Here is a 21,124-nt window from a genome sequence, read left to right as displayed (position 1 = left end):
GTGGATTTATACTTCCTTTCAACCCATCTATGCAGAACTAAAAAAGGTGAATAAAATAATAAAATTTGTCAAAGGACTGCCTGATTCTTTTGAAGATGAAAACTTGTTTCCGGACGATCAGACTAATTTGGTCATTTTGGACGATGGTATTTTTCAGGCCTCCAATCATCCCGAAGTGGTTAAACTTTTCACTCAGTATAGACATCATAGAAATATGAGCGTTATGATGCTGACCCAGAATGTTTTTCATCAGGGTAAATTTTCACACACAATTAGCTTAAACTATAGTTATATGATACTGTGGCGTAGTGGAAGAATGGCCGTGCGCGACCCGAGGGTCCCTGGTTCAAGCCCCACCTAGTACCAACCTCGTCATGTCCGTTGTGTCCTGAGCAAGACACTTCACCCTTGCTCCTGATGGGTGCTGGTTAGCGCCTTGCATGGCAGCTCCCTCCATCAGTGTGTGAATGTGTGTGTGAATGGGTAAATGTGGAAGTAGTGTCAAAGCGCTTTGAGTACCTTTAAGGTAGAAAAGCGCTATACAAGTACAACCCATTTATCATTTATTTATTTAAAAACCCGAGGGACAGATTGCAGATGAATGTGTTGGCTCAGCAAATGTTCCCCTCGCAAAAAAGTTTTTTCTTGGAAAGTTTTGCGGATGCTACTTTGGACGCTCGCGGGTATTTACTGGTCGACCTGACGCCTTTCTGTCCAGAACAATACAGACTGAGGTCGGGCTTGCTTCCGCATCAGTGGCCCGTTGTGTAGGTGCCAAAAACATAATTTGAAAATAAAAATGTCAAAGCGTGTATAAAGGAACAGCCCTATGTTAAAAGCTCTGTACCATGCCTCGCCTCGAAAACGTCGAGACATTCTGAGTTACGGGTCTCCAGACTTTATCCAGACACTGTGTGAAATTGCTTTAAACATTCTGAAGGGTAATGTACCCTTATCTCAGTCTCAATTTGCTAAACTTAAAAAACAAAAGAAAATCATCAGACTGCTGGCCTGAAACGCAAACGCCAGACTCTGATGAAACAGTCAGGCGGTTTTCTTTTACCCTTGCTCTCTACAATCGTACCGTTTATAGGGAGTCTTATCGGAGGATTGACCGGAAAAGGTTAAAGATGAAAAAGGCTCAAAAAAATTTTCTCCTATCCCCCCAACAATTAAATCGTTTGACTCGATCTGAGCAGACCATCAGACCCTCGGCGGAGGATGATCTGGACGCTAAAATGAGAGCCGTCTTAAACGAACCGGGAATGAATCCTCATGAAAGAATAAAAATATACGACACCATGATGCAGAGATATCTTAGCCTGGTGAAGCAGGGGCAACGGGAGGAGAAAAGGATGACTGTGACTTTACACAAGGATTCGACGGGACGACCCTGAGGATAATCCGCGGGATAAACCATGGAACACAGCCGGGGAGTCGGAGGATGTCACGATGATCCAAGTTATGAAAAACCTCCCCCAGCGCGATCGTAACAACGCCGAGTACATTATGAAAAAATTATCCGAGAATGATAAGGGGTGGACCGCTAAAGGAGAGTTTGTTCAAAACGGAACGCTGGTGCAAGGATCTCATATGATCGATTTACTGAAACACCTGATGCAACGGACCAAAAGACCGCAGAACCGCCCGCCCGAGGGATGGAGAAAATTTTTAACAGCGTTGACGGAGCTAAACGTCCCCGCATCGACCATTCACAACCCCGGAGCAGGAGATCAATACACGCGTCTAAAAGCGGGGGTAGAATTTGAACCGGAATGGGATGAAAAGGGGAAACGGGTTGCTGAGGAAAAAGAAACTTTTATAACCCCTGAGAGGAAAAGAAGAAGTCAAAAAGTGACATTGTCTCCGCATTGGCTAAACCTTGAATGATGTGACAAAACTTTTGTTTCAATAAAATGTTTTTTTATTCATCAAACGCAGTGTGTACAGCATTTTCATTTCATTTCATTTCATTTCATTTCATTTCAACGGTTCAAAAACGTTTCTAAACAACAGACAGCTTGTATGTCGCAACTACTACTATTATTCTTACTCCAGCTAGTACAACGTTGCAATTTTTTAACCAGGGTATATGCTTCAAGATCATTTTTTACTACATCATCGCCGTATAAAGACAAAACTTGTTCAAAAGACAGTACGCAAAATCGATGGTACAGATAATAAACGCAGTGTTGACCGCACACTACGGACAAAGGGTGTTGAAGCTGGAGGTTGTGGTACAATATCCGGTCAGAACGATTTTCCAAAAAGCTCAAGATGCTCCGAGGGTAGTAATCAAAATCGGGAGAAAATCCATAAGAATCAAAAAAAGTGGCGGTCCCATTTTCCTCCAGAGTCATCGATAACCAGTGCTCCCCCGGCCGATGTCCTTCGTGGGTGTTGACGATAAAGTAGGAGGGTGGGGTGAAGGAGCGAGTCAGTGAGACGAGTTGGTCGGAGGCCCTTACACTGCAGAAAACGTCCCCCAACACTTGTTGCAGAAGCTTCTCCAATTGATGGTTATTCATTTCCGTCATCAATAATAATCCACCAGCACTTGTCGTTTGGAATCAATTTCCAAAATAGAGTCGTAGCACGCGTAAACCACAAGAGTGACTGTATTGGGTAAGGGCACTCTGAATCTAATTTCCAGTCTTAAAGTTCCGTTAGAAACCCTGAACAATGCGTCGCTGTCCTCTACCGGATTGAGATTAAACACAAACAACGAATACCCCCGTTCAAAATCTTGTCTGTTGATGCATAGAGGTAAATATTTCAGATGCCTCCCTGTAGCTCTAAAAATGTTGTAAAACTCTCTGACCGAAGCCCCCTGGTTAAATTGAGATTGGAAAGCTTTGGAGGGAATTTGTTTTCCCGCTTGACAGAGAGTGACGCATTCTGCATTAAAATGCTGGAAATTAAAGGGGGAGAGATCTCTTCTTCCTGTGAAATTTTGGTGATTCACCGTGCCCAAAACAATGTATTTAGGCATCGTCCCCAAAAACTAATTTTTTTGGGTGCATACTCTGGAATTTTCAGGGATAGAGTACGTTTTCACGCTGACCCGTGACAAAGGGTAGAGCGCGCTTCCTTTGAGTAAGGCCGAGGCGTGCCCTAATCGCACGGCCGGAGAAACGGCGACCTTTTTTGTGAAGAGAGAGGCGCCCAGCACTTTCAGACGAAAAGTACCGTCCGCAGCCCCCATGAGACAAAAGGCGTCGCTGGCGCGCGTGAGTTTGATTCTCACATCCACCGATTTGAGAAGGAGTCTCTCGCTGAAAAGAATGTCGGCGTGAAGCGGTCCCAGTAGGTGAACCTCTTTAGATTCGGCCGTGTAAGCGGTTCTGATGTTAAGTCCTTTGTTGGGCCCATTCACGCCTACTATAGAGTCTATAGAGTCGGCGGTGTCTTTGTAAAATAGCCCGGCAAAAAATTTACTTTTGAGGGTGGCTTCAGAATAGTTTAGTAGCGTTTCGATTATTGCTCTGTAGGGGTGAGTGGCGCTGGATTGAGAAATCAGTCTATCCCCGAGCATAATGTCGCATTGGCTAAAGATGGTGTTTAGAGGATAATTGATGAGACCCACGTTTGCGTCGTTGGGGATATTTGTTCCATCGGCGCGGGTAATTTTAACCCGCAGGTAAAGTAATGTGTCGTTTAGATCCAAGTACTTTTCAACTTCTCCTGGGATAAAAAATTCAATAGGACCCCCGTCGGTGATGGCGGACAGCGGCAGGATTTCTGTGTAGGTTTTATCGTCGACATTTGAGTCATAGGAGCTGAAAATAAATCCAGCTCAGCCATCGTGCATTCGGCCATATTTTGATGTAAAAGAGCCATCTTTTTTTTTTTTATATATATCGTGCGAAGCGTCGATGGTCCTTCTCTTTGTAAGCCTTTTGCCGACTGATTTTTTTTCCCCTAGGCGTCTGCGTTTTTTACCAACCCTCGAGACACGTCGCCCCGGGGGTCTCTTTCTAGGTTGTCTAGCCAGGACCATTATTCCCCCTGATCCGTCTTGTACTCCTCGACCCATTTTTTCAACGGCATGGCTGAATACGTCAGAAGTGATATTTTTTGCCGTTGTTTTAAGGTGCGGTTTGGCCAGGGCAAAACCTCTTTTCACAAGAGGAGATACAAAACAAAACAGTCTCAAAAACACGGAGCCTATCCCACGCCCGTACATCACAGGTGAACCTGTGAAACTGGGGAGGGAACCCCCCACTTGGCTTTCATAATAACCCACTAAACGTAGAGGGTCATGCATGGGTTGACTCATTCTCAATGCTGTTGGTCTTTACTTTCTGACGGGTCTAAAGTGGAGCTTCACGATAGTCTTGCCAAAGGTGAAGTCGACGTGTTTGTTCTGATCAGATTTAATCTCCACCCGGATGTTTTCAATGTGATTTTTTGAGACGGGTAAATAGTAGGCAGGGTTAAAATACTTGGTTACAATGTCCCCGTAAGCTCCTTGTACACTCACGATTCTCAAGAGAGGAGCATAAGCATCGCCTACTATCTGAGGACGCACTACGTCACTGTAATAGTAAAGGTGGTAGAAACCGGCATTTATATTCACCGGATAGGGGGCCGACCCACGGTCAAACTTGATACACTCTCCAGGTTGTACTCCCATGATGTAAGCCAGGGGAGGGGGAAAACGAAAACGAGTTTGACCCCCTGATCGATAAGACATTCGCTTTTTAACGTCGTCAAAGGCTATCCTCACACCAGAGTAAATTTTTTGTAAAGATTCATTCAGCTCATTTATGAATCGTGTAATGTTCTCATAACATCCTCCTCTCATTTCTTGACGGTAAACGTTCCCCTCTTGGGGGTTGCTTACAGGACCCCTGTGAGAATCCACTTTATCCTCTGGAGGGTTGCTTACTGGACCCTCGTTAGAATCCTGAGAAGTTGGCGTGTGTAAGGTAAAAGGATGAAAGGAACCCGGAAAATGCAAAACTGGCGTGTTCCTCGCAGGTTGGCTTATTCGGGGGTTACTTACAGGACCCTTGTGGGAATCCTTTTCCGCTTCCGGATGAGAAACTTGCGAGTTGTCCTGTGATGAGGTAGTGCCTTGTCCGGGGTGTACCCCGCCTTCCACAGGTTGGATGTTCTTTTTCCATTCAAAAAATACCCCGTTACAAACATTACACGAGCGAGGGTATGAAATCTCTGTTAAGGCCACCTCCCATGAGCCTGCTAAATCTATATGTTGAGTCAAATCTATCTGGTAATGGGAACTTTTGTTTTTTTTAAATAGTTTGAGGCTGGCGTTGGAGGGTAGGGTGAGGTAAAAACCCTTGTAGGAATGATCCATAATGCTCGTTGATTTTTCGTCCTCGAGACTGGGAGGCTCATCACGGCATCAGATTGTTTTATACATCTGTAAGGAGGTCGGCGTCCACCCAACTGTTGAATTTTTTGGGCCAGTTTTTCCAGCGCACTAGAACTTGTTTTTTACCGCCAACCGTCCGTCGTTTTAGAATTTCCTCCACGTGATAGAGCTTGTCCTCGCTCTCTTTTACTTTCTGCAGCTCGGCTTCGTAAAAAGAACCCTCTATTATTTCTCCGTCAAAATCTTTCAGTCTGTATGCTGGGGGAGAGCGAGGGAGACGTTGGGTTATTGTAAACACCTCGTCTGTAAAACTCTGTTCATATTTTTTATCAAACACTCCTCTCACTTTGTATTTGTGTTTGGACGCTGTGGTTGAGCCGTAGTGATTCTCAAACACTTGAGGGGTATTTTCCAAAGTCACATCAGCCGGCTTCATTTTAATACTGCTGTGATATCCGTGGTTGTAGCTTTTTAACAAGTCTTGTAAGACGTCTAGGTAGCGCCTAGTATTGTTGGCTGTAAAATATCTCCACATTCTTCCTTTCAAAGTACGATTAAATCTTTCAACCACCAAGGCTTTGAGATCGTTGGCTGTAGAAAAATGTACAATATGTAGTGTTTACTGAGGGGAGGTGACGGCAAACAGACACCAGGGGGCGGTATGTACAATTATTTATTATATATATATATATTGTATATTCAATATATATAATGATAACAAACAATACTAATATAAACTAAACTAATGAAATGGAGTGTGTGACAAAACCCTAGAGTGAGTGGTGTTAGACTATGTGTGTAGTTAGCTGTTGTGTATTACCGTTCTGTTGGATGAGGGAGCAGACAAGTCCAAAGAGGGCAAGGCAAAAGGGGTCCAAGAGGCAGGCAGATGATCGAGAGAGAGGCGTCGGAATCCAGGGGCGAGCAAGAGGTCGAGGAACGAAGGAAGCAGTCAGAGTCCAGAGGGAGATCCAGGGAAAAGTGAAACGCACAGCTCACTTTCCAGGCGACGGAGGGTACTGCGGGGACACGGGAGAACAAACAAGGATGTCAGACACGAGGGAAAACACGCAGAGAGAGAGATCATAAGCCTTACGGTACACCATGAGAAAACTAAGTTCCCGACCCGATCCTTGGGTCCACTGGTCCTTTATTGAGCCTGCCCTCATCAGACCCAGGAGTGTAGATTGCCGGTGAGTGAATGCAGCTGGTGGCTGCTGCAGGGCGGGGACGCGCGCGGCGCGTCCCTGGATGTGCGCACCCGTGGGCGTGTCCCGAGGTGCGCACAGACGGATGAGCGGCGTTGGCAGGAGCCTGAGCCGTAACAGTATCCCCCCCTATGGACAGATTCCAGATGTCCAACATACTCACGAAACAAGGGAGGGTGGAGGGGAGAACTGGTGGTGGGTCGCCGGCCCCAGTGTCCCCGAATCCACCGAGGACGAGTCTGATGGCGGCGGCGAGAAGAACGCCGCTGAAGCCGGCGAGGCGGGCGACCAAGGGACTGCCACCATCTTGGCCGTCGGGAAGGCGGACGTGATTGGCGCCATGGTGCGTCTCGCCGGAAACGAGGATATGACATCGGCGGCGGCGTGGAGGAAGACGTCATCGGCGAGGCAGGCGTGGAGGAAGACGTCATCGGCGAGGCAGGCGTGGAGGAAGACTTCATCGGCGGCGTGGAAGCGGCAGACGTCATCGGCGGCGTGGAAGTGGCAGACGTCATCGGCGCCGTGGAAGCGGCAGACGTCATCGGCGGCGTGGAAGCGGCAGACGTAATCGGCGCCGTGGAAGCGGCAGACGTCATCGGCGCCGTGGAAGCGGCAGACGTCATCGGCGCCGTGGAAGCGGCAGACGTCATCGGCGCCGTGGAAGCGGCAGACGTCATCGGCGCCGTGGAAGCGGCAGACGTCAAAGGCGTGGAAGCAGCGGACGTCAAAGCCGGAGACGAGGAGGGCAGCTGAGGAGCTGGCCGAGGTGCTGAAGTCGGCGGAGCAGGCCGAGGTGCTGGAGTCGGCGGAGCAGGCCGAGGTGCTGGAGTCGGCGGAGCAAGCCGAGGTGCTGGAGTCGGCGGAGCAGGCCGAGGTGCTGGAGTCGGCGGAGCAGGCCGAGGTGCTGGAGTCGGCGGAGCAGGCCGAGGTGCTGAGGTCGAGGCCAGCCTGGGAGCTGGTGGAGACGTGGGGGCCAGCCTGGGAGCTGGTGGAGACGTGGGGGCCAGCCTGGGAGCTGGTGGAGACGTGGGGGCCAGCCTGGGAGCTGGTGGAGACGTGGGGGCCAGCCTGGGGACTGGTGCTAGCTCGGAGACTAGCCGAAGGGTTGGTGCTAGCTCGGAGGCTAGCCGAGGGGCTGGTGCTAGTTCGGAGGCTAGCCGAGGGGCTGGTGCTAGCTCGTACGCTAGCCGAGGGGCTGGTGCTAGCTCGGACGCTAGCCGAGGGGCTGGTGCTAGCTCGGACGCTAGCCGAGGGGCTGGTGCTAGCTCGGACGCTAGCCGAGGGGCTGGTGCTAGCTCGGACGCTAGCCGAGAGGCTGGTGCTAGCTCGGACGCTAGCCGAGGGGCTGGTGCTAGCTCGGACGCTAGCCGAGGGGCTGGTGCTAGCTCGGACGCTAGCCGAGGGACAGGTGCTAGCTCGGACGCTAGCCGAGGGACAGGTGCTAGCTCGGACGCTAGCCGAGGGACAGGTGCTAGCTCGGACGCTAGCCGAGGGACAGGTGCTAGCTCGGACGCTAGCCGAGGGACAGGTGCTAGTTCGGACGCTAGCCGAGGGACAGGTGCTAGCTCGGACGCTAGCCGAGGGACAGGTGCTAGCTCGGACGCTAGCCGAGGGACAGGTGCTAGCTCGGACGCTAGCCGAGGGACAGGTGCTAGCTCGGACGCTAGCCGAGGGACAGGTGCTAGCTCAGACGCTAGCTCGGGGACAAGTGCTAGCTCGGACGCTAGCTCGGGGACAAGTGCTGGTAGCGTGGTTGGTGGGTGCGGCCAGGCAAACTGAAAGATCGATGGTAGCGGTCTTGCTGGCCGCAGCTGTGCTACCTCACCAGCACGGCTGTCGGTACCATTCCCCCCCTCCAAAGGCGGATTCCAGACGCTTCCAGCTGACTGAGTCTCTAAGGGTGGGAGGAGGGTGTCCAGGCGACGAGAAAATTCCTCCTTGCTTATCTCGCTACTGAACATGCCTTTCCAAGACTGCTCGGCAGGACAAGACAAATCCTCTGGTTTGAAGCGAAAAAAAGAAAAAGCCATAGTGAATGGGGCAAAAATAAGGAAGAAAAAAAATTCACAGGGGCGGAACTAAAGTCACTGGGGCGGGGCTAAGGAACTGTGCCGTCAGGTCCTTAATAATTTTGGCGGGAACTTACTGTAGTGTTTACTGAGGGGAGGTGACGGCAAACAGACACCAGGGGGCGGTATGTACAATTATTTATTATATATATATATATTGTATATTCAATATATATAATAATAACAAACAATACTAATATAAACTAAACTAATGAAATGGAGTGTGTGACAAAACCCTAGAGTGAGTGGTGTTAGACTATGTGTGTAGTTAGCTGTTGTGTATTACCGTTCTGTTGGATGAGGGAGCAGACAAGTCCAAAGAGGGCAAGGCAAAAGGGGTCCAAGAGGCAGGCAGATGATCGAGAGAGAGGCGTCGGAATCCAGGGGCGAGCAAGAGGTCGAGGAACGAAGGAAGCAGTCAGAGTCCAGAGGGAGATCCAGGGAAAAGTGAAACGCACAGCTCACTTTCCAGGCGACGGAGGGTACTGCGGGGACACGGGAGAACAAACAAGGATGTCAGACACGAGGGAAAACACGCAGAGAGAGAGATCATAAGCCTTACGGTACACCATGAGAAAACTAAGTTCCCGACCCGATCCTTGGGTCCACTGGTCCTTTATTGAGCCTGCCCTCATCAGACCCAGGAGTGTAGATTGCCGGTGAGTGAATGCAGCTGGTGGCTGCTGCAGGGCGGGGACGCGCGCGGCGCGTCCCTGGATGTGCGCACCCGTGGGCGTGTCCCGAGGTGCGCACAGACGGATGAGCGGCGTTGGCAGGAGCCTGAGCCGTAACACAATATTGTGTTTCTTCATCAGAGCTTGAAAACTTTAGTTAAAAAATTATTTTCCCGCGTCAGTTTGTAGTTTGAGAGGGATTTGGCTTTCCTCCAACACCGATTGAAACGATTTAACCACGTCCTCGGCGGTCTTTCTCTTCTAAACCCTCGCATAGGCCTTTTTGGAAAATACATCGATGACCGTTATTAAATAATTAAAACCATCGTTATATTCAGCCAAGGCTTGCATGTCGCAGAGGTCGGCTTGAAATTGGTTTAAAGGCCGAGGTACAAAGACTCTGTTTCTTGGAAAATTGATGCGAACCGGTTGATGGAGTGTATAGGCATCCTGCCCCATTAAATATTCTTGAACATTTTCTCTTTTGACACGTTGCCCCGTTTCATCCTGTACAGCTTTACGGAGTCGATTTACCCCTCCGAAACTACCCGGGTGTGCGGGTGTATAGTACGCTTTTTCCATAGCTTTCTTCATTGTAGAAAGACACAGAGAAATGACCTCGGGTTGCTTGGTACACATTTATTTTATTCATTCATGAGAAACAATACAGTGTATCTAAAACAATTTGTTTTTATTTATTCATGAGAAACAACATGGTGTATCTAAAACAATTTGTTTTTATTCATTCATGAAAAACAACACAGTGTATCTAAAACATTTTGTTTTTATTCATTCATGAGAAACAACACGGTGTATCTGAAACAATTTGTTCTATAAACTATAAACTATAATCAAGGTTTGATGTAAAACAGGTATACCATAGGTAAATTTAATCGCACTGTGTAGTTTTTGTAGTTCAAACAAAACGTTGACGGGGATGTCGCATCGCAGGCGATACATCGTCATATCAACAAACAGAGCATATAAAATGAACACGTGACAAGGTGAAGGTTGAAAAGACTTTTCTTTAGACCATTCCGCCAAAATTATTTAAAAAATGTCAAAGTCCAAAGCATAAGAGACAACGGCTTCCCTGGTAGCTTCCCAGGTAGGCTTAGAGCGGGCATAGTCAAGAATCATTTGTAGTTTTTGAGGTTTGTCTCGTTTTAGAATGAATGTTCTCGACAAAGTTTACAAGTTTTCCCCAATAATTACCCATCTTTTTTTTTTTTAATTCTTCCAACACTCTGTCACCATACCCAAACGTCCCAAAATCGTTTCATCATCCCCCACCATCTCGGTGTACATGTCATCTATGGCCCCCCCAGACATTTCTCTCAGATTCCAGTTGAGACAGCAGACAGTCGGCGTAGGTTTCGACCCTTGAATCCTCAGCCTTGATGCAACGAAGCATCAGCAAGCGTTGAATGGCCTGAATGAATTTAGGCGTACGCAGACTCTTGATGACTCCGGCGTAGTTGTACAGCACAAAGTCCTGTTCATAGGGTTCCAGGCATGGGTGGTGTCTCTGGCTCGGATGGTTCATCCAGCAGCCGTAGCACTCGCTCTGCCTGAACTTGTAGATGGCCTGGTTGAGGAGATGAAACACGGCCGTTTTCACCGTGCTGGCGAAAAACAACAACAGCCCCCCATCGGTTTCATCGTCGATGTGCAATGTGGGGTCCAAGAGTGACGGGGATGATGGCTGAGACGATGGAGGAGTTATGTTTACAAGACGATTCTCCTTTTCCTCCTTCTCCGTACCGTTGTCTGGCAAAGACTGTGTAGCGTCGCTGGTTTTCATCCTCCGTCTGCCGAAGCATCTGCTGAGGCGACACGGCGGGATTGAAAGCGTCTCTTCGTCGCTCGCATCCTCCGTCGTTTCAGGAGGGTTAAAGATCTCAGCCATGGTTGCTTCATCAGTCATGTTCACGGATGATTCATCAGCCGTGTTTACGAATGGTTTGAATTTGTCCTATGGTATAAGACAGGTCTTTACGCGTCTGATTGTCTTGTTTGGCATTTTCTTGTTTGAGAGATCCTTCCGTTCATAAAGGGAACCGCAGGGTTGCAGGGTTGGTTTGTTTTTAAAGGGGACAAAAAAAAAGGAAACCGATGTGGATTGGTCGAAAAATTGCTGGGTGGGTTGTTTTCAAAGAGGGAGGAGTCCAAAAAAAAGTCTCAACCAATCAGACTATCAAAAGGGTTGTTTTCAAATGGTATTGGCTGAGGTATCGGTGGGGGTATTCCCTTGAAGGTTATTGGTTGAAACTGAAGCGGGGGAGGTCCTTTCGTCCTCCGTCGGGGGTGTGGTCTCAAAGGACAACCTTCTTCTCGTCGTCAGCATGCATTTCCAATTCCGACTGCTTCGAAACAAGACGTCTATCTTCTCCTTCATTTTCCCTATACACTCTCGCCATGCCGCAATGGGTACGACCACCACCGGTGTAAACACCCCGCATTCAGAGTTAAAAGACTCCAGGGAAAAGACGTCGGGCTCGGTCAACAGGATAGGAACCGTTGATTTTAGGAGCACGGAGACTGGCGCGGAAAAACCAACAACCCGAGGCTGAAGATTTCGTCTCCCAAGTAGCGCTAAACAGAATTCTTCTCTCACTCAACTCATCCATCGTCGGGTAAGTAAACAAGCTTCCTTTTACCCGTTTTTCCACCGGAGAAGGATCACGCCACAGGAAATCGGGTATTGTCAGACTTAACACATCCCAATCCACGGTAGATAGCGACAAAGCAATCGAGAAAGGGCTTTCGTCTCTTCTCTCTTTCAGTTGAAACAAGCAGATATCTCCCGTCTGGTATCTGAAAACGTATCCAAAAGATCCAACCATTCCGTAAGCTTCCAAGCACCATTTCTCACGCAAGGACTCGGATGGCGGCATTTGAGTGTGATTAAAAAAAATCCTACTTTTCTGAGGGGCGTCGAGGTAAGTTTTATTATTTTTATAAATGGAAACTGGAGTTTCACTAATCATGGCTAAAACAAAGGGTTTCTCCATCTTTTCCATTTCCTCTTGGGGCTCGTACTAACAAAGACTTTGTTATAACAAACCCCCATTCATATATGTGTGTGTGTGTGTGTGTGTGTGTGTGTGTGTGTGTGTGTGTGTGTGTGTGTGTGTGTGTGTGTGTGTGTGTGTGTGTGTGTGTGTGTGTGTTGGGTGCTCAAAGGGTAGATGTCGGTCAAATGTCATTCATATTCAACAATCAATCAATCAATCAATCAATGTTTATTTATATAGCCCTAAATCACAAGTGTCTCAAAGGGCTGCACAAGCCACAACGACATCCTCGGTACAAAGCCCAAAACAATACCCCATTCATGCTCCAAATACCAGTTTTCCCACAATGTCAGTCACATCCACATTTTAGCCTCTTCCGGGTTAACCCCCACCCTCTTCCAGTCTTAAACCCGCCCTCTTCCGGTCTTAGGTCCTTCCGGGTTAAGTCCCGCCCTCTTCCAGGTTAAGCTACGCCCCCTGACACGTGGCCCCCTTAGCCCCTCCCCCTAACACATCACCCCCCTTAGACCCGCCCCCTTTGACCTTTGACACCAGGGCCATAAATCTCTCATTTCTCTCAAAGGTAGAACCTTATACTCTCTGACGATACTGTCCTCACAAAGTAAGTGTCACTTTTTTTCACATTGCTTTTCGAAATGGAAATGCCCAGTTAACAGGTGTGGAAGTCATTCGCTGAAGATGAAAAGCAAAGTTTAGGTGAGGTCAGCCTGCTGCTGATGCTGATGATGCTGCTGGGACTCCCAGACTGAGCAGATGGAATTGTGGGAAAAAATGAGATGTGAGACGGGCTCTCTCTCTCGCTCTCTCTCGCTCTCTCTCTCTCTCTCTCTCTCTCTCTCTCTCTCCCCCTCCCTCCGTGAGCCTCAGGGCGGCCACACATCGGCCTGTCTCGACTCCTCAACAGCCTCCGTTTCTTTATCTCCTCTCATCTAACGGATCGACCCCAGCTGATGGCTGCCTGCTCTCCCACCACCTCCGGTATCATCCTTGTCTTACACACATGCATCCAGACAAGGGGGTGCATTGCTTGATGTGGACTTTTTTTCGCTAGGAGAACTCAGGGTTTTGTCTTTATCTTTTCATCTGATCTTTTGTGTGCAGACGGCGAGGCTGACGTGATACTCCGGTGAGTCTGATACTGTTATCGTGTTATCGACTTCTGCACTTTTTTTAAACCTCTTCTTCATACGTTTCAGGGGATGCAGTGTTCATTGTTTGGCTAGTTTAAAGACACACACACACACACACACACACACACACACCGGCAGCTGCTGCATCAAGCCAGTGTGCTGACACCTGCAAATACACAGACCCTCTAAAGTCCAACGCAATCAGTTCCTAGATTTGTTCATAATTCAAAATGTTTTTATTTTTTTTTAAGTCATTTTCAGGGTGAAGTTATCACCATCATAACATTTGCCTGTTTTAAACCACATTCTGACTTTTTTTTATGTTTTATTACCTGGCATGAAAAAGAAGTAGTGAACTAAAATATACAACATGCACTGCCTTTGACAGGATGTATTGTTAAGTGTAATACAAGTGTAAAATCAAGTTAACTCACATTAATGACTGTGTGAGCCAGTCGTGTATTGCAGTGGTCCCCAACCACCGGTCCGGGGACTGGGACCGGTCCGTGAAGCATTTGCTACCGGGCCGGAGAGAAACATTAAATAATTTATAAAGGACTGCATTTTCTCCGACTTAACTTAGGCCAGGGGTGTCAAACTTGTTTTCATTGAGGGCCACACCGCAGTCATGGCTACCAATTGTAACAGTAAATAATTAATTAATTTAAATATTTAACTTTTTTTTTTTTTACGTAAAGAGTAAAACAAATCTGTAGATTTGACCGCTGTTCTTTACAGGGAAGAAAACTGGCAGCTTAGTTGCCAGACTTTTACTGTAAAATATATGGTGTTATTGTATTATTATTATTATTACAACATATTACTGTAAATAGAAATACAGTACCGCTGTTTAATTTTATTTTGGCAACTCAGCTGCCAGTTTTTTACTAAAATAAAATGTGGTACCTGTCCGATAATGGCTTTTTTGCCGATATCCGATATTCCGATATTGTCCAACTCTTAATTACCGATACCGATATCAACCGATACCGATATATACAGTCGTGGAATTAACACATTATCATGCCTAATTTTGTTGTGATGCCCCGTTGGATGCATTAAACAATGTAACAAGGTTTTCCCAAAATAAATCAACTCAAGTTACGGAAAAAAGTGCCAACATGGCACTGCCATATTTATTATTGAAGTCACAAAGTGCATTATTTTTTTTAACATGCCTCAAAACAGCAGCTTGGAATGTGGGACATGCTCTCCCTGAAATAATCCTGACACCCACTACAACTATGGGAAACACTGTACTTTGACTTTCACAAAGTGCTTTTTTTTTTTTAAACATGCCTCAAAACAACAACTACAAAAACAATGAAGGCACACAGCTTCAATCCAGAGTATACTATAAACTGGGCTCAATCTGCCCTGTTCTTAGCGTATTCGTATGAGTAACAAAAATGTGCAAACAAAAACAAGAAAGGCACAAAAATAAAAAACCGATAATTTCCGATATTCTTGTTTCAAGCATTTATCGGCCGATTATATCGGCGGTCCGATATTATCGGACATCCCTAGTGGTACCATAAAATCATCAACCGTGGATTTAAAAAAAAACTAAAACTGACAGCTCAGTCGACAGAATTTTACTGTAAAAAAACAAACATTGGTCGGTTTTTTTTCAACTTACAGTACTATGCTGTAAAAAAAACTCCCTAAATTATACAGTAAAATCTATTGGTCTTTTTATAGTGTACAATTTGATGGATAACTTGCTTCGAAACCATAAGTTAAGCAGATATTTAAGTATTTATTTGGATTTTGAACAACAAAGTTAGCTAATATAATATTTTTTGCAATATTGGACACTATTTTTTTTCCCTGTCAAACTACAAAAAACCCTAATACCTTTAGTAAGAAAATAAGAAAGTAAAGAAAGAAAATATAAGGTATTTTATTGACACATATTTCCAGGCTTTTGCGGGCCATATAAAATGACGTGGAGGGGCAGATCTGGCCCGCGGGCCTTGAGTTTGACATCTGTGCACTAGACACACCAATGAGCTCATTTATAGATGTACAATAAAACTCCTCATAGGAAGTTGCCATTTGTTCTAACTTTGTGACATGATACAATGCACATTAATGAACATATCAAATATAAATGTGACAGAATGTAGCCAAAGGCTGATTTCCATCAGCATTTCATTGTAAAGAAACAAGCCCAGGGCTCCCACTAATTCAGCGTTACAGTGAATTGTTTTTTCACAAGTGGGAAGCCTACATTTAACAGGTCCGTGGTGCAAAAAAGGTTGGGGACCACTGGTGTATAGCAATGATTCTTGAGCTACAGCAGGGGTGTCAAACTCGTTTTCATTGAGGGCCACAGAGGGCCACTTGTAACAGCGAATAATGTATGAATTTGCCTCTGGATGTCATTATTAATTATATAAATTGTTTTAAGCAGACTGTCGATTTTACTGTAAAAACGTTACATTTACAAAATTTTACTGTAAAATATAATGTTAGGGTTTTTTTCACAACATTTTACGGTAAATGGAAAAACCGTACCACTGTTTTTTGGGGGGTGGTTTAAGGAAAAAGCTGGCTGCTTTGTTGCCAGAATTTTTGTGTTAAATTGGTTTTTACAACATTATATTGTTAATTCTATTTATTCTGGCAAATTAGCTGCCAGTTTATCTACCGTAAAAAACAAATGTACCATCTTTCCATTTACAGTAATACACCGTTAATAACAACAACCGTAGATTTTACAGTCAAAAACTGGCAGCTCAGTCAACGGAATTTTTACGCAAAAAACTGTTGTTTTTTTCAATTTACATTTAGTATGTTGTAGGCTCCAGCGACTCCCCGTGACCCCGAAAGGAATAAGCGGTAGAAAAGGGATGGATGGATGGATGCTGTAAAGAACGTAAAATGTAGAGATGTCTGATAATGGCTTTTTTGCCAATATCCGATATTCCGATATTGTCCAACTCTTAATTACCGGTTCCGATATCAGCCGATACCGATATATACAGTCGTGGAATTAACACATTACGGTATTATGCCTAATTTTGTTGTGATGCCCCGCTGAAGGCATTAAACAATGTAACAAGGTTTTCCTAAATAAGAGAACAACTTCAACTCAAGTTATGGAAAACAGTGCCAACATGGCACTGCCATATTTATTATTGAAGTCACAAAGTGCATTATTTTTTTTAACATGCCTCAAAACAGCAGTTTGGAATTTGGGACATGCTCTCCCTGAGATAATTCTGATACCTACTACAACTATGGAAAATGCTATACTTTGACTTTCACAAAGTGCATTTTTTTGGGGTGGTTTTTGTTGTAGTTTTGTTTTTTCTCGGCGGAGTCTTTAAGCGACAACTGTGTGGTACTACTTTTTTTCGGTATTTGGTTTTCATCCATCTTCCGCTTGTATTCATCGTGTATCTCCTTATGATTCTTGAAGAGGTGGGAGATCAAATTGCTCGTATTAAAGGAAGACGTCTTGGCATAACCAACTTTTTGCAGTCATTACAAATTGCCAGTTTTTTATCCGTCAGACACACTTTAAAATAATCCCAAACCATAGACATGGTGTCGTTAGTCAGTCACCGAGCGAGCTGGCTTTTTAGCCACGGCTACAGCACCGGCAACAACACACTCTTGTTGTTGTTATGCTAGTAAAATGTATTGTCATTTTTATTAATTTGATGACTAGTTTGCTGTAAAGTTAAGTATTTTTATTTAGACAAAAACATGCACCTGGGGATAGGTTGATTGACAACACTAAATTGGCCCTAGAGTGTGAATGTTGTCTGTTTATATGTGTTGGCCCTGTGATGAGGTGGCGACTTGTCCAGGGTGTACTACGCCTTCCACCCGAATGCAGCTGAGATAGGCTCCAGCACCCCCTGCGACCCCAAAAGGGACAAGCGGTAGAAAATGGATAGATGGATGTTTGGAAAGTATGGTAATATACTGTAATATTTGTTGCAATATTGAATACTATTAAGGTTTAAAAGGTATGCAATTTCAAGCAGTACATTTATTTTTTTCTGTCAAAATGACAAAAATCTATTATATTTAGTGAGAAAATATGAAGTACTTTATTGATACATAACATTTCCAGGTGGTTGCGGGCCAGATAGAATGATGTTGCGGGCCAGATCTGGCCCCCGGCCCTTGAGTTTGACACCTGTGATCTAGAGGTATGCCAAAGAATCACTTGATTAAAGTACAGCGTTTTATTTTCCTTTATTCAAACACAGTGTTACTGTTCAAACTGTGTGTAATGTTACAGTGGCCAAAATATGAACTATACTTGTTAAATAAAACCTCTGCCCTGTTTTTAATGTTAATGTTAATGAATAATTAGGCATACTACGCTATGGTGTTTTAATGTAGGTCATTATGGTGGTACTTGAAGAGCCAAGTGTTTTCTGAGCTGGTACTTGTTGAAAAAAGTTTGCGAACCACTGGTGTAGTATTTATACATCAGTTGTCATCACGTTTTTTTGAACAATGCTATTGTGATGATTCCATTGAACTAATTTTGAAAAGTCAGCTGCTGTTGCATAAGCTGCAGAATAACGACGAGTGAGTTCAAACACACAGACTCACTCACACACTCGCACAAAGCGTTGTCTCCAGCGGTGATGCATTATTTATAAAGTAAGTCCAGAGCTGCACCTCCCACCCAGCACCGACGCAAGCAGCTTTCTCCTTCTCTCAGCTCACTTTGCACTCTGCGTCAACTGTGAGGTGAACACAAACATGAAAGAGTAAAATGTGTTGTGTAAAGGGGGGGGCTGCAATATTTTGTCTATGTGTTATTTACTACATATAACCGTGGTAGTCTAGCAATATCTAAAAGAAGCTGGCAATTTAACAATCATATTTTTTTATCGTGGTTGGCAGTTTATACACACTTTCCAATAATTACAGGGTTAAGATATTAATTACAAAAAGTATGACACGCTATACCATCCTATATTATACATAAATATATATATATATATCAGTGACGTGCGGTGAGGTTCATGGCTGGTGAGGCACTGACTTCATCACAGTCAGATTTACAAACATATGAACCCTAAAGAGTATCTTATTCACCATTTGATTGGCAGCAGTTAACGGGTTATGTTTAAAAGCTCATACCAGCATTCTTCCCTGCTTGGCACTCAGCATCAAGGATTGGAATTGGGGGTTAAATCACCAAAAATTATTCCCGGGCGCGGCGCCGCTGTTGCCCACTGCTCCCCTCACCTCCCAGGGGGTGATCAAGGGGATGGGTCAAATGCAGAGGACAAATTTCATTACACCTAGTGTGTGTGTGACAATCATTGGTACTTTAACTTAACTTTAACTTTACACATACAAACTGTAGCACAAAAAAAGCACATTTAATAAAAAAAACGTTATTATGGTCTTACCTTTACTTATAAATGAAGTCCATGCGCCGCTGTTGTGCTGGAAGAATACACCCCCTGACGGGAGTGTTATATCAACTAAAGCCCTCACTTAAACTTTCCACGTGCAAGATTGAATCTATTTAAAAAAGTGTAACCGAGGGTTTATAAATGTCGCCTACACTGTATGAAACTACAAAATAACAAACACGGAGGCTCCAGTTTACACGAGGACCACTTTATTTACCTTCTTTCAAAAACCTCCGCTCCACTCCAACGTGTCATCACTTCCGCTCTCTGCGCGCCTTCAAAATAAGAGCTCAAGGCATATACTGTATAACAGCGCATAACAGGAACTTAACATCACAAAGAGGAAAGCCCATAAAAATAGGTTACAAAAGTTATTTAATAAGAAGCCAAAAAGTGCAAAAACAATAATGTTCGTGTTGGAGGAGTTGTGAATTAGGTACACCCGCAGTCTGCAGGTGTACCTAATGTTGTGGCCCTGCAGTCATTCACAACTCCTCCAACACGAACATTATTGTTTTTGCATTTTTTGGCTTCTTATGAAATAACTTTTTTAATTAGATTCAATCTTGTACGTGGAAAGTTTAAGTGTGGGCTTTAGTTGATATAACACTCCCGTCAGGGGTTGCATTCTACGGCGGGGGTACATGAGGCGGGATTACTGCGAGCCTCAGCCAGTGCGTCTTTTGCAGCCGTTTTATGATCGCTCAGCACAAGAAATACGTTACACACATACAGTTGTTGACAAAATACACTGTACATTATATACCTCAGCTAACTAAACTATGGAAATGTATAATATAGTTCATATAGCAATACGGTCTCACTGCACAGCAGGCCAGCAGTTAGCCGAGTCCGCAATCCAGTGACATGCCTCAACTGGCTGCTGTTCTCCGCACCGTCTCTTCTCAGTATTTGAATGGCAAATGTGAAAATTCAGCGATTTTAAATAAAAATAATCTAAAACTCATTTCATTTTACATTGTTTTTCATTCCATGATGGCAGGTGAGGCCCCGCACGTCACTGATATATATATAAATATATATATATATATATATATATATATATATATATATATATAAATATATGTGTGTGTGTGTTTGTGTGCATATATATATATATATATATATATATATATATATATATATATATATATATATATATATATATATGTATATATATATATATAGTATATAAATATAATTTGAACCTATATATTTTGATAATATAAACTTCAAAAAGAAAATACAAATAAAAAATACAAACACTATCTAATCTAGAAAAAGACTAAAACTATATTTTTAATTTTTTAGAATAGATAGACAAAAAACAAAAAAATATATACATGTATTTATATTATTTTATTGTTTTTTTTTTATACATTAGATACAGTATTTGTATTTTTTTTCTCCCTATTTTCCATTCATCCATCAATCCATCCATCTTCTTCTGCTTGGTCGAAGTCACAGGTCATTGTCTTTAAATATATTTTTCATATTGTTTTTGTTTTTGTATGGATTTTAATTTGGAACAATTCATTTGCTTTGTATTCATTTTTTTATTTTCTATTTGTCAATTTTTTTTTTTTTAATATATGGATTAAATTTGAAGCATCTTAATTGTTTTAATCAGTATATACACAATATTGAAAATAATTAGATCGATGTATTATTTTTCCTATTCTTATTATTAGAAAATATTAGTTTTTATTGTTTACGAAGAGACCCTGCAACGAGGCGACGATTTGTCAAGGGTGCAGTCGGGATAGGCTCCAGCACCCCCACGACCCCGAGAGGTACAAGCGGTAGAAAATGGATTGATGGATGATAGACAATAGTGATTAAATGATAGACAATAGTGATTTTCTTATCGTGCACTAAACACTTTTTGTTAAAGAACATGTATTATTCAATGCCACAAATTTAATGCATCTTCTGATGAACTATACCAGCAAATTCAAAATTTTAAAAAACAAGCTTCATTAAAAAAAAATATTAAATTTAGTTGCTTGCTATACAAAATTTTTTGTTCTAGCAAATTCTACATTTAATAAAATAAGCTTTATAAAAATTTTATTTACTTAAGTTACCTGACATACAACATTTTCAGTTCTATTATCTATTGTCACAGTACCCGATCAGGACTATAAATCAGATGGGATTGGAGGCCAAAAATGTTAATCGGAACATGCATAGTTTGAATGTCCATCTGTCTATTTTCTACCACTTATCTCTCTCGGGGTCGCGGGGGAAGGGGCCGGGGGACTC

The sequence above is a fragment of the Nerophis lumbriciformis genome, linkage group LG33 (genome assembly GCF_033978685.3).
Source record: "Nerophis lumbriciformis linkage group LG33, RoL_Nlum_v2.1, whole genome shotgun sequence".
Classification (NCBI taxonomy): domain Eukaryota; kingdom Metazoa; phylum Chordata; class Actinopteri; order Syngnathiformes; family Syngnathidae; genus Nerophis; species Nerophis lumbriciformis.
Note: the sequence above shows the minus strand (reverse complement) of the source record.